Raw genomic sequence first — 12,391 nt, forward strand, 5'->3', positions numbered from 1 at the left:
TTACACCACTACTTCCCAGCTGCGTAAAAATTTAAAAAAAATCCCCAAAATCTCTTCAAGACTTGCAATTCCCAAGCCTAGCACTTAATTTTACTAAACCAGAACAGATTGCCCTACTTTTTTACATCCTAGTAATTGTCCATTAATAAATCCTGCTCAGCCTCATCCTGCAGTTACCCAGCAGCATTGCCAGCACCAGCAAGATTAAATCCCAAATTGTCCCCAGGAGGGCAATAAGAAGGAAGTGAGCTTTTGCCCTTGGAAAGTGTCAGCAGTAATAGTGAGTGGTGGGTGCTGACCCACATCCATTTCAGAAACACAGGAGCTAAAGAAAGCTGTGAATGCCAGCATTTGATCTACCTCTCTGCCCCACTCTCATCACAGGTATTGGAATATCACAGGTTTGGAATTAGAGGAATTGCCCCATCCTAACCCTAAGTACCCTGCTCTCCAAGGGATGAGTCTTTTTTAAACATGATTGTTCAGCAGCTTTTTAAAAGTTTGCTATTTAAATGATTGTGCAGCTATTTGAAAGTTTGCTTTGCTTACAACACTCTTCTCTTTCCTTGTCCTCCCTTGAGCAAACAACTTCTTTCTCTTCATTTGGTTTCACCAGCTCTCAAAACAAAACCTTTAAAAGGGCACCTCGACCTCCACATTTGTGCTGGCTTTTTCAAATCTGTTTACACAAACTGATTCCAGGTTCTGTGAGGACAAATCAATTTTAGTCAACAGACAACTTAATTTTAGACTGAACTTATGAAGAAGACCCAGAATAACCCTAATTTAAAACAAACCATTTTTCCCTGAGAGAGTAGAGAGCTCATATGAAAATGGTTAAATACCACACATTCACAAAGCCTCCATCCCATTCTCAGTATGCCACTAGAATTTCTATCTAAATTGCTGAGAGTCCAGAAGAGAAGTTACAAATCAAGAGCCAACTGGGAAAGTTTAGCTCTTTTTTTCCAAGCTGAAAGATGGTAATAAAGAGATAACATTTGCTTCAGGGAAAAAGCTTTGGAACAAATGATGCCCATTTGATCAACGTGCTGTCTACTTTGTCTGCCTCTCCTCCTTTAAAAGGCTAATAAAAAATTATTTCTTTAGAGACTGCACACCATGATAAGTGCAACAGAGCTGCAGACCTCTAATGAATGTGCTTATCAGCCACTTACAAAGGGCATGAAAATGAACAACTCCTGACTTCATCAGCAAATTGGGAAAAATTCAAGCACTGAAGGAGACAAGGAATTGCCACCAGTGGAGCTCAATGTCTGTCTGAAGGCTCCCAGGGCTAGCACTGCACCAGCTATTCCTGCTAGAGACATGCAGTGTAGCAACATTTAGATCAGCTTCTAAATTTAGTTCCCTCCACCTCCAAGCAGATTTTGCAGCTCCTGTGTGCTCAGGTGAATGCACCCAGCAAGAGCAGCTGGTTGCTGGCACGAGGTTTGCCCTTCTTGGGTTATGCTCTGTTTCCTGCTCACTGCTGCTTTCTATTTGCAACTGCATTTTCCAGGCATTTTCTATTATTTTACCCCTGAGCATCTACAGTCATTGTCTCACACTTATATCCAGAGAGGAGACAAAGAACCCATGAAAAATTAAAGTATCTGATGCTCCCAAAGATGATCTTAAATCATGAAGCTTTCCCAGAGCAAGCACCATATTTGCTGTGGCACTGGAGCTCACAGGACACTTCCTCTAGAAAATACCACACAACATTCATTTAAACTAAAGGTCATGCTGAACTAAATAAGAAAAATGAGCAAAGATGATCACTGGGAAACTGGTACAGAGATCATTATTGTGGCCAGCACAGAAAGGACTCTTGTGCTGAAAATCCTTTATTTATGACCTTCTTTTCTCACTAGTGGATGTCACCATTCTTAAGCAGAGCAGTGTTGAGCTCCAGGCATGCATGTCCATTTAATTGTTGGAGGAGAGAAGGAGAGAGCAGAAAAGAAAATAGAAAATGAAAATAGGAAGTGATTATTTCTCAAATATCAAGGAAAAAGTGAGCCCCACAGATGCTACTTTTGGCACCTCATGCTCTCAATCATTCTCTTCACGTATTCTATAAATGACATAACTCTGCTTCACATTTGTGTTTATTTTTCAAGCTCGATTTGCCTTAAATGAGTTCTAGCCAGCTGATCTTGGGATCAAACAGTAACTAGGATAGGACTCATAAAACAGGTTTATGATTTATTAACCACTGATCATGCCCCCTCAGCTTCTCTGCTAACATGTCCTAGAATCTGGCATTTATTCTGTGGTGTCAATCAGGACACTCCTCAAGGGCTCTGTGAAGAAGAGTGATGTTTTGCATGTCCAAGTGTTAGAGGGGAACAAGGAGAAGTGATGGACACAGCCTCTCTTTGGCATCCATCAGCAGAATGCTGTGGTAGGAGCTCTCTCCATGCATCTCACCCCATGCAAATGCTCTGATCGTCCCTGGAGACTGATAAAACCAGAAAACCCAGCAATCAGAAACCCCAGCCACACACCTCAGCAGCAAAACCAAACCTCCCTCCACTTGATTTCAGTCCTAGCCAGTGAACTTGGCTCCTTTTTCAGTGCTAAAACATGACTTTAAGGGCTTAACCTGACATTGCCTGCATTTTAAAGGGTCTCCTTGCCTCTCTCTGTATAAAATAAAACTGTCAGTCCTTTAGCTCACGGTTAATTGAAATGGGTTAAGCTGTGCAGGGTTCTGCTGAGGCAGAGTCAGCTGTGCTTTAACCACTGCAGGGAGCAGGGCAAGCCTGGCAGAGGATGTTTCATCAGGCACTGCTAATGGATCGACACCGACCTTGCTGAGCCCAGTATTTCCACAGCTGCTTGTGGGATTGCTGTAACCCTGGGATAGCTGTTACTGCTCTCAGCACTGACACAGAACTCATTTTACTAAAATATAAAACTGTCCACCAAGCCATCATGTTTTTTGGGGATGATACAGGGCTTTGGATATTTTATTTTTAAAGTGTCAGAAGACCACAGTGCATCAAAGGACAAGAATTCCTGCCTGCAAAGGCTCTGAAAGGAAACAACAGTCTTTTATTGATGTGCCTGTATAGATGTGTCACAGATTAACTCTTTTTGTTGGTCTTTGTTATCCAGCTCTCCACAAATGACCTACAACTGCTCCTGAAGCAGCATGTTTTGGAAGTACTGTGTTATTACAGGAGCTTGATTAGGGCTTATTGAAATGAAGGGAAAAGTTGCCACTGACAGCTCCTTTTTTGCTGGGTCAGTCCCAAATGTTTTCACAATAAACCTGCCCATTTACATAGCCTAGTGTCTAATTTTGGAAGATTGCTTTTTGGGCAAGCAATAATCAGCCAACCTCAATATTTCACAAAATCTGGTGAGTAAAACTGGTAGTTAATGCCTTTACAAAAAGCCCCTAGTGCCATTTTCTTCTTACAATGGGGAAATTGTTTTTTTCTTGGCAATGAAAAACAGAAGAGAAAAAGACCTTATAAGACTACAATCAAAAATACAAAATACACCCTTGGCAGGAGCTGCAAAGCAGACAGTTTTTCAGCCAATGAATATAAGCACCAGTTCAGAATGCAAGCAGCTACAGAAAAATCAATGCAAGGGCTGAACACTTCTCTTGACACTTTTCCTTTTCTGAATGGCTCCCATAAATTAGTTTTTTAGCTTCTTGGAGTGCTTTGCTTCATAAAAGATTTAGCACTGTCTGGATTGAGAATTCTAGTCACTCCCCAAAAGATAATGTACTTGCTCATCCCAAGAAGAATTATATAGAAAGCAAATTAAAAAATGCAAGATATATCAAATCAAGGAGAGTCGGTCTCAAATATTAATGCCTCATGTCATAAAGGTACAAAATTATAAAAACACTCCTTACAGGCAATTGAGAAAGAAGCAACTTGGCAAGCAATCAAGAAAACAGAGGCTCTGGTTTATAGGTCTGCTTGAGGTGGCTCTGCAGAAGAATGAGGCTTCTGTCCCATGGAGTACATAAATGGGTGCATCCATCCCATGGTTTCTAACTGGATGCAGCCCTTATTTTTATTTATATATTTTGCATCACAAGGGTGTCAGGGAAGTGAGCATGAATTTTTGGGTAGGGGCTCCAACTCTACTGATCATGAATGTGGATTAGAACAAAAGTTTAATGTTTAAAGCAAATTCATTAGTTGGAAACCTCGGAAATGTCACATTTTCGGTTTTACTTATTTTGTCCAATGACTAGTACAACACAGGCACAGAATTCTATTCAGTTTTCGCTCTTTAGTAGCCAAATGAATTCTGTTCACTTAAATCTAAATCAAAACTGTCCAGACAGGCCACAGTGTCTCAAAGGCTTGAAGAAAGAGGCAGAAGTCACCTGTTACTTAGCAACTTGTTCAAACTGCTAATTTTACTCATCTTTTAAAATAAAAGTATAAATGCCCCATTCTAAATGTATTTGGATTTCTTCTTCAGCTCTTTGGCCTTTTCAAGTTCACTTGAAGTCGAATGAAATCCATCCAAAAGCCAGGAAAAATTTCAAAAGTTTTGGTATCCACTCTTGGGAGATCATAGTAGTGGGACAGTTCTGGGCAGTAAAAGAGGTCTTGGTTCCCTTTTTCATAGGCACCAGCAATTTGTAAAACTCATCAGGGACTGCAAGCAACACATTTGCTGAGTAAGGCTTCCTAAAATACCTTTTCCCTGCTGGAGTCCTTCCAGGCAAGTGTCAGTGCAAGTCTGCTAGTCAATGCCACACCACCACTGACCTCAAACTAAATTCACTTCTTCCCCCCTCAGTCAATAGCACTGGATGAACACTCAGCACAGCAAGGGATTCTGGCTTATACAGTATAATGCAAATAAAGAACTTCATTTTACCCAGGGCTGAGCTGCCCACGCTCCTCCGTTCTCCTATTTGTTCTTTATCATGGCTGAAGTTTTTTTGGCTTCCCTGCTTTTACAAGCATCTCTCATTTTATAAGGCTGTGGTTTTACTCCTCTCCTTCAGGCATCTTCATTACAGGGCACTTTGGAAAACAACAACAACAAAACCATAGTGCACTGTGCCAGTCAATAGTGAAATTATGAGAAGTGTAATCTACTCTTCCCACCCTAATGAGCTGATGAGTAAATAACTGTCAGGCCATCGCACTGAGCTATTGATCAGGGCTTCCCACAGAGCTGATGCACTGCAGAGGTACCTGCTGCTAACCAGCAGAGATCGATACAGGAAACTTCTGAAAACAATAATGAAAGGTTTCAGGCTCTTTACACGCCTTCTCCCGTGTGCTGGGGCAGCAGATCCTCATTGCTGGATCAATCTTCCCTGTTAGATCACACCTCCCACGCTGCTTCCAGCCTTTCACCTTGGAGAGGTTAAACTCCTTCTGTAAACGTGCAGCTCCCTGAGCACTAAGGGCTGAGGAGGGAGAAGTGCAGTTTACGGCAAAGAGTAAATCTGAGGTAACTTCCTCTGCAGTGACAGCTCCAGGGAAAATGTCCTCAGAGGCTCCAGTGTTGCCTTCTCACCCCTACCCAGCACAGCTATCAACACACATTGCTCCCTACTCTGCCAAGAACCAAGAATTCAAATTGCTTTATTTCCAAAAGCTTTGGAGACTCTCCCCCACTTGGTTTCATCCTGTGCCACTCTCCCTGCATTTTCCACATTTCTTCATTTAGTATCACATTTCAGGGCAAGACTCTTACATTCTACTGCATGTTTCCTTTTTTTTTAACCTTTCTTTTCAAGTGCCAGTTGAAAAGTTTTGTCCCCTTCTAGACCTCAAAGTATAACATTTTCTGTCCTCTGATCCTATTATTCACTTGGGCTGTCCAATTTTCTCAAGATTTATGGTAGCTTTTGCTTTTGTCCCCATCTCTTCTCCTTGAAGGCAGGTAGAGATGTCAGCCTTGAATGTCAATTTTGAAGTTTCCTTTTCATCTTTTTATAAGATCACATTTAATTTGAACTCTTACAGTATTTTTCAAGTCCATTTACATACATTAAAGTGAGAAAGTAATATTTACTTTTTAAATGAAAACAGTTCAATTTACATTGCTCCTCTTTTAAAGCCATAGAGGGGATGAACAATTGCAAAGACTTTGTTTCATTTGGTCATCTGAAAAATACTCCAATTTAGGGAAGTTTTTATAAACTGTAGAAATAATCACATGACATTCAAATCTCTCATGATTCATTCACAAACAGCTCTAACTCAAAGTTCAAGTGGAGAGCACTAGCTCCAGATAAACAGCTAGTGACTACTAGATATTGTGTCTAAATCAACAACATATGGAAGTTCTGTTCTCCTTCCCACAGAGCTGAGAGTCTGTAAACACAAACCATCAGCTTTGTCTGTTATTTATGTATTGTCTCTCACTGAGGGAAATCCTGAAATAAACATACTGTCCTCTTTCTATGGACTTCTATTATGAATCTATATAATATCAAATTGACCACAAATAAAAATTAGTTTTCCTATCAGAAAATGAGCAGTGCACTATTTTTAAATACTTCCGGACAGTATTTTTCAAATGAGAAAACTCAAGAAAACATTTGTGTCTTGCCAAAAAACCCCATGGTATTCCTCTAACACAGAAAACTTTTGCTTGCATAGAGAGCCCTGATGCACAGCATGCTTTCAAAAAATTATGTACAAACTTTTCATAATCACCACAAGGACAACATTACAACAGTTATTTTAAGTAATGTCAACCTTTTCTTGCTCAAGCTCAATAATTAAAGCTAAAAAGGGGAAGTAGATTGGACAAGGCATTGTATCCCTTCCTTTTACGCTGCCCCAAATCATTTTATCTCAGGAAGAGATCTGCAGCAGATGGGTACCTGTCTCCATTTAAATGCAGCAGAGGAAAGTTTAAGAATGATCAAGGGGGACACACTGAGGTCTTCATGTTAAATAAACAGGAGAACTTGATGTACAACTAAGAAAACAGGGAATGAGGAGAAAGTTTAGGCAAGAGATCACAGAGGATAAGTTATCAAACAGAAGACCTTGAAGCAAAGCATATTTTGTTCATTTCAATAAAGAACATAAGATTACACACAAGAAGATGGAAGAAGATTATTACTTTCTCTCTGACAGATTCATGTTTGTATCTTTTCTAAAATTTATCTTTATACAGCTGTACTGTAATCAATTCTCTCTTTAGCCTCCACTCCCAGGCTGTAGATCTCAAGCCCCAGAAGCTGGAGTGCAGTTGAAGTTACTCAGTCAGGAGATACTGTCAGCTGTGACAGTCAGGGAAAAAAAGAGATGACAATAAGAAACCTGGAAAGTACAAGGTCTTTAGAATGAGCAATGGACAGCACAGCAGAATGCACTGGAAGCTATTTCATACAACCACTATCTAGACTGTTAAACTTGATATAAATAACTTGCAAAAAGTAAAAAGAAAAAGTATTTATTCTTAAGACACAATTTATTGCAATCTAGACTCCCAACCAATCATGTGAGCCATAGGTAAAACCACAGAAAATACTGTGGTACAGATCCTAGTAACATTCCACATTGGTTATAAGGGTTCATTTCTAAGATTTTTGTTCCTGGACTAAGTGGAGAGATCTAATAATGCAGAGTGTGATCTCTGTGTCTACTAATTGAGGAGAAACACACTCATGTTTCAGTGAAAACAAAGATAATATATGAACACAGAGAATGGGAGGGACCAGGAAAAATGCCAGCCTCTCCTCTGATATATCAAGCAGTAAAACCAAAAAAGTAAGAGGCAGATAGTGATCAACCTGAAGTGCCCAACATTAGAATCACACCAGGTGTTTCTTCACTTTCCTTTGGGAGAATGACCTTCCTCACAAAGCAAATCTCAGAGTCCCTGTGAAAGTGATAATCAATAATTCCAGGACAAAAGATGAAGATGGTAAAATTCTCTTCCCATCACCTTGGGAAATAGTGCTAATAGACAAAGAAGAGCTGTGATAAGTCTACAATCACGAAAGGATAATCTCCCTGTCAAACAGAATGCCAGCAGACATCAGAATGCTAATCAAGAAAAAGCTCTTCTGGTGCTCCTGGATGTGACTTGCATTACACTGTTGATGTCCAGAGTACAGTGGTTTTACTGCCATAAATCTGGAGGTGCCATGTGTCTTCATGCAATTAGGATCTGAGACAGGTTGGATTTTGCCTGAGAGCTCATGCATAGCATCATAACTGCATGTCCAAAAATTGGATATGCAGGATAGAACAAAAGAAATCCTCCTCTGTATTTGAGGCTTGGGCTGCCATATGCCAATCCTATAGCTAGTGGTGGTAGCCAACTCTAATCAGAGCTACAAGATGGCAGAGTAGGAAAAAACCAACCGAGATGCAGGCACTTCATCTGACAGCAAGTAATTGGGCTGAGAAATTCATTGGCCACTGGATGCTCATTAAGGCTGAAACAATCCATCAAAGTTGAAGAGGGAGTGGGCATCAGACAGTCCTGCAATGAGGGCAGATGACCCCAAAGCTTCAAAGGGCCACTAAATCTCCCCATCCTGGTCTTAAACTTTTTTTTTTTTTTTTTTGTGACTAGACATCAGGACAAAAGCTTTAAGGCAAGGAAGAGGCAGCACATTCCTCTACCATGGAACGGAGCTTTCTTCTGGAGTGTCACATTACAGGTCAGGATGAGTCCAGCAGGTTACTTGCAGAATGTAGTAACTAGATGGAGGCACAACCTGGCCATTGCCACATCCACAAATAATTCCCCAAGATTCCTGGTGCCACACTGTGCCATTGCTCCTGGCATGTGCTGGCTGCTGCTCAAACAGGCACAGGAACAGTCCCCACCCTGCATTCCCTGTGTGACAGGCAGGGATTTTAGCACAGTTGCTGCCTTCCCATACACAGCAAAGGGCCCCCAGTGCCTTTTGCAGCCTCCACAACCCCAGTGAGCAGTGCAGGGCTGGCCTGTGCTAAACCAAAGCTGTGAGTCAAGGTAATGAGGTCTCTTCCTTCCTTTCCCCCAGGCACTCTTGTAGGCTTCTTTCCAAATGGAGGCCTCACAGGAGAGGAAAGCTTGGTGGGCTTCTTTCTTGCAGAACTGGCTGCAGTCCAGCCCCAGGCATCTGTTAGAGAGCTCACTAATGCTCTTTTCTAACAGACTTGGCCGGTAAACCTGGTAACAGCTGCACGAGCTGGGCCTGTGATCCACACAATTAATTTGCAAGGCTGTCATTGTTCATCACTAGATGACAGCAATGCACTTCTGTGCATGCCTTGGACTGTTTCTAGGGCCGTGGCTCCACCCAGCCTGGTGTGGTTCTGGGACCTGTTTCCCTGCAGGGATCACAGCTCCAGCAGAAAATGATGGGAAGAGGATGGACTTGGGGAGATAACTGTGTGTGGATGAGGTGCTACAGTCCTAAAGGAAGAGGAGACATCAGTTCAGGAAATACAGATTAAAATAATTAGTGGTGCAGCTCAGGATTTATCCCAAAAAAAGAGACCGAAATATTGGCTCTCTTCCTCCATCACCACAGGGACAGAGGAACGTGTCATGAATGACTTTCCTACATCCTCAGCACAAGTGCTGCTGCATTATAGGGCAGAGAGATGGAAAGAGAAACTTCTAACCATATGATTCCATATAACTTTCCCTGCCAGGAATACACATGGTGGCTGCAGGAAAAGGGCACCACAGCAGGAGTGAAGCCATGGGGATGGAGGAAAAAGGAAAACAAGCACAAAACCCCAAGCAAATCAGGCTGGAGGCATGACCAATTCACAACCAAACACTGCTTCAGCTGGAGCAAGTCTCATTTAATCCTCCAATCTCCATAGGAAGGCAGCTTATAAATTTAGTTGCACACATATATATGTACACCCACATTCACATAAATCCTTGTGTGGGAACAAGGAACGTGAATATCTGCAGCTTCAGTAATTCCTTGCCCTTCTGGCAAGAGAAGAATAATTTCTTGTTATTTATATCTATGACAAGCCATTTATTTACACACAGTTTTTTCATACCGCCCTTTTTTCCTTCTCACCTGAAGTTTTGCCTTTGCTGTATAGTTTTTCACTTATGATAATTATTTTAATTCTGAATTAAGCTTTAGGGTAGACAGTCTTACAGAATATAAATGAAGCCCTTGACCACTTGAGGTCATTAGACACTCCATGACAAGAAAATTATTTATGAGCAAGAAAAGTTAGTTTTCTCTACTTGCAAGGCGTAAGTGGATTCCTGGTAAGGGGGAAAAAAACCCCAAACACAAAAACCAATCAAACATAAAAATTTCACAAAAAACCCCCAACAGCCCCCCAAAACTATAAAAAGAAACAAACACCTCCCCACCTCCTCCCAAACCAAAACCAACACTAACCAAGCAAAACCCCCCAAAAATCATAAAGTAACCCCCAGCTCAGCTATAAAAGCACAGCTATAAAATTCAGTTGAGAAAAAGGAAAGACTCATGTTTGCATTACTTCTGAAATAACAATGTCTCTGGATTATCCATTCACAGGTGTCAGGGAACCAAACCTCGTTTCTCTCTCATTTTAGTATGATAATCTATGGTTATTTCCTCCTGGAGTGGGATCATCAACTAACAAGCTGGTCATTTTGTCCTAGTGGAAACCATCAGCCAGAATTGCTCATCCTACATAAAGTATCTTTATTGAGTTCTCATTACTACAAGAAGAAAATCTTCTTAAAAGAGCTTATTAAAGGAAACTGCCAGTTCAGACATTCACCTTCCTGACTCTCATAAAAGTCCCTTTTTTTACAGAAGTGAGGGAAGAGGAGAAAGTAATAAACATACAAGCAATATTAATTTAATGAGTATTGACGACTGACTGGGAAGGAATAAAACAGCAATTTTTAGCCCCACGGTTTCTTGAAAGGTCTAAGAGGAGTCTGAGTTCCCACTGGCAAGATCTGTATGTACAGATACCTGAAGGCACAATGCAAAACAATAGCTGCCCCAGGAGCTAAATGCCCTATGTTGTTTTGGCCTTTTTTTGTCTAGCTAAATTAAAGAGAAGTGGACTGTTTTCTACAAGAGAAGTAGAAAACAGGAGTTGAATCCTTGCATTTTTTGTCATAGCAGTGAGAATTCTTTTCTGTAGGATGAGAAGGTCTTAAAATGAATGCCATCCTGGAATAGCCCCACCCACTTCAAAACTAACCCAATTAGCTCTTCACTAAATGAACCCAGATGGCTTTAAAGTCTGTTCTTAACCTGAGCACTTTCCTCTGCTTTTGTGGTTGTGCACAACTTGTATAGTTTTATCCATCAGTGCAGCAGCTGATGCAGAACACCTGGAGCTAACTGCACAACTGCCTCATGCTTTTTGCACACTTCTGTGCTCCATCCACTGGCAAATTTCCCTGCCTTGTGTTCACTCTCCTCCCCTCAGCAGCCACATTTGCCCCTTAGCACAGCTTCTGGTCTGCAGGAAATCTCTTTTCCAGCAAGTGTGACTCTTATTCCCACAGCCCATTTGGTATCCTGTATTTTGGAAAATGAAGTTCCTTAAGAAAGAAGGAGATAATGTCACTGTGCTTAAAGGATGCTAAGGATTGTTAGGGCCCTGACTTCTCTCTGTAATGAAAGGGAATGTGGAACCAACCTCAACTTTTGCAGCTCTTCGGGGAAGTGTTGTTGTTTTCCCTCTTTACATAAATTTCACACAGACGACAGGTGAACTCTAACTGCAACTCCCTCTGTAGGCAATAAAGCATCTGATGGAATTTCTGCACATCTGTGAGTGAAGTGATATGGATTAATCAACATATATCATCATCTACATGGGAAGTATTAAAGCCTCCCTTGGCCTGCTGTGCAAGTACATCCTGTTGACATTATTTTGATATTCATATCTCAGCCTTTATTTGTTCCTCATCTTTTGGGGTGATGGATGAAGATTGGAGAAAACAAATCTCAGTGAAGAGTTTTCATTTGAAAAACATTTGCTCCAACCTTGCACACTGCACATCAGGGCTGATAAAACCACATTAATTTTCTCCATTGCTTTTCATTCAATGGATGGCAGGGAAAACTGCCTGGTTGTTTCTTGACATTTTCCATCTCCACACCTCCAAATGGAAAATATGTAAAACTGACTTTTTTTTTTCAGAGAGAAGGTTTGCTTTGCCATAAAAATCTCCAGCTAGAGTTTTCTAATTAGTAAGAAGTTCATTTTCACTTACAATGGGAGTTTTTAAAAAATGTGATTGCGCAGTAATTTTGACAATATGAAAATACAAAACTGAAATATTCCAAAATAGTTGAAATTTATACAACAGTGCTTTCCAAACTTCATTGGGGTGGGAAATTGCACAGACATCAAGTTTTGACTTGTAACTTTGAAAAGATATCATTTTTATTCAGTAGAATACATTTAAATAAAATCATATTAAAGATCACAGA

This window comes from Lichenostomus cassidix, chromosome 15 (genome assembly GCF_008360975.1).
Source record: "Lichenostomus cassidix isolate B80296 chromosome 15, HeHo_3.0, whole genome shotgun sequence".
Classification (NCBI taxonomy): domain Eukaryota; kingdom Metazoa; phylum Chordata; class Aves; order Passeriformes; family Meliphagidae; genus Lichenostomus; species Lichenostomus cassidix.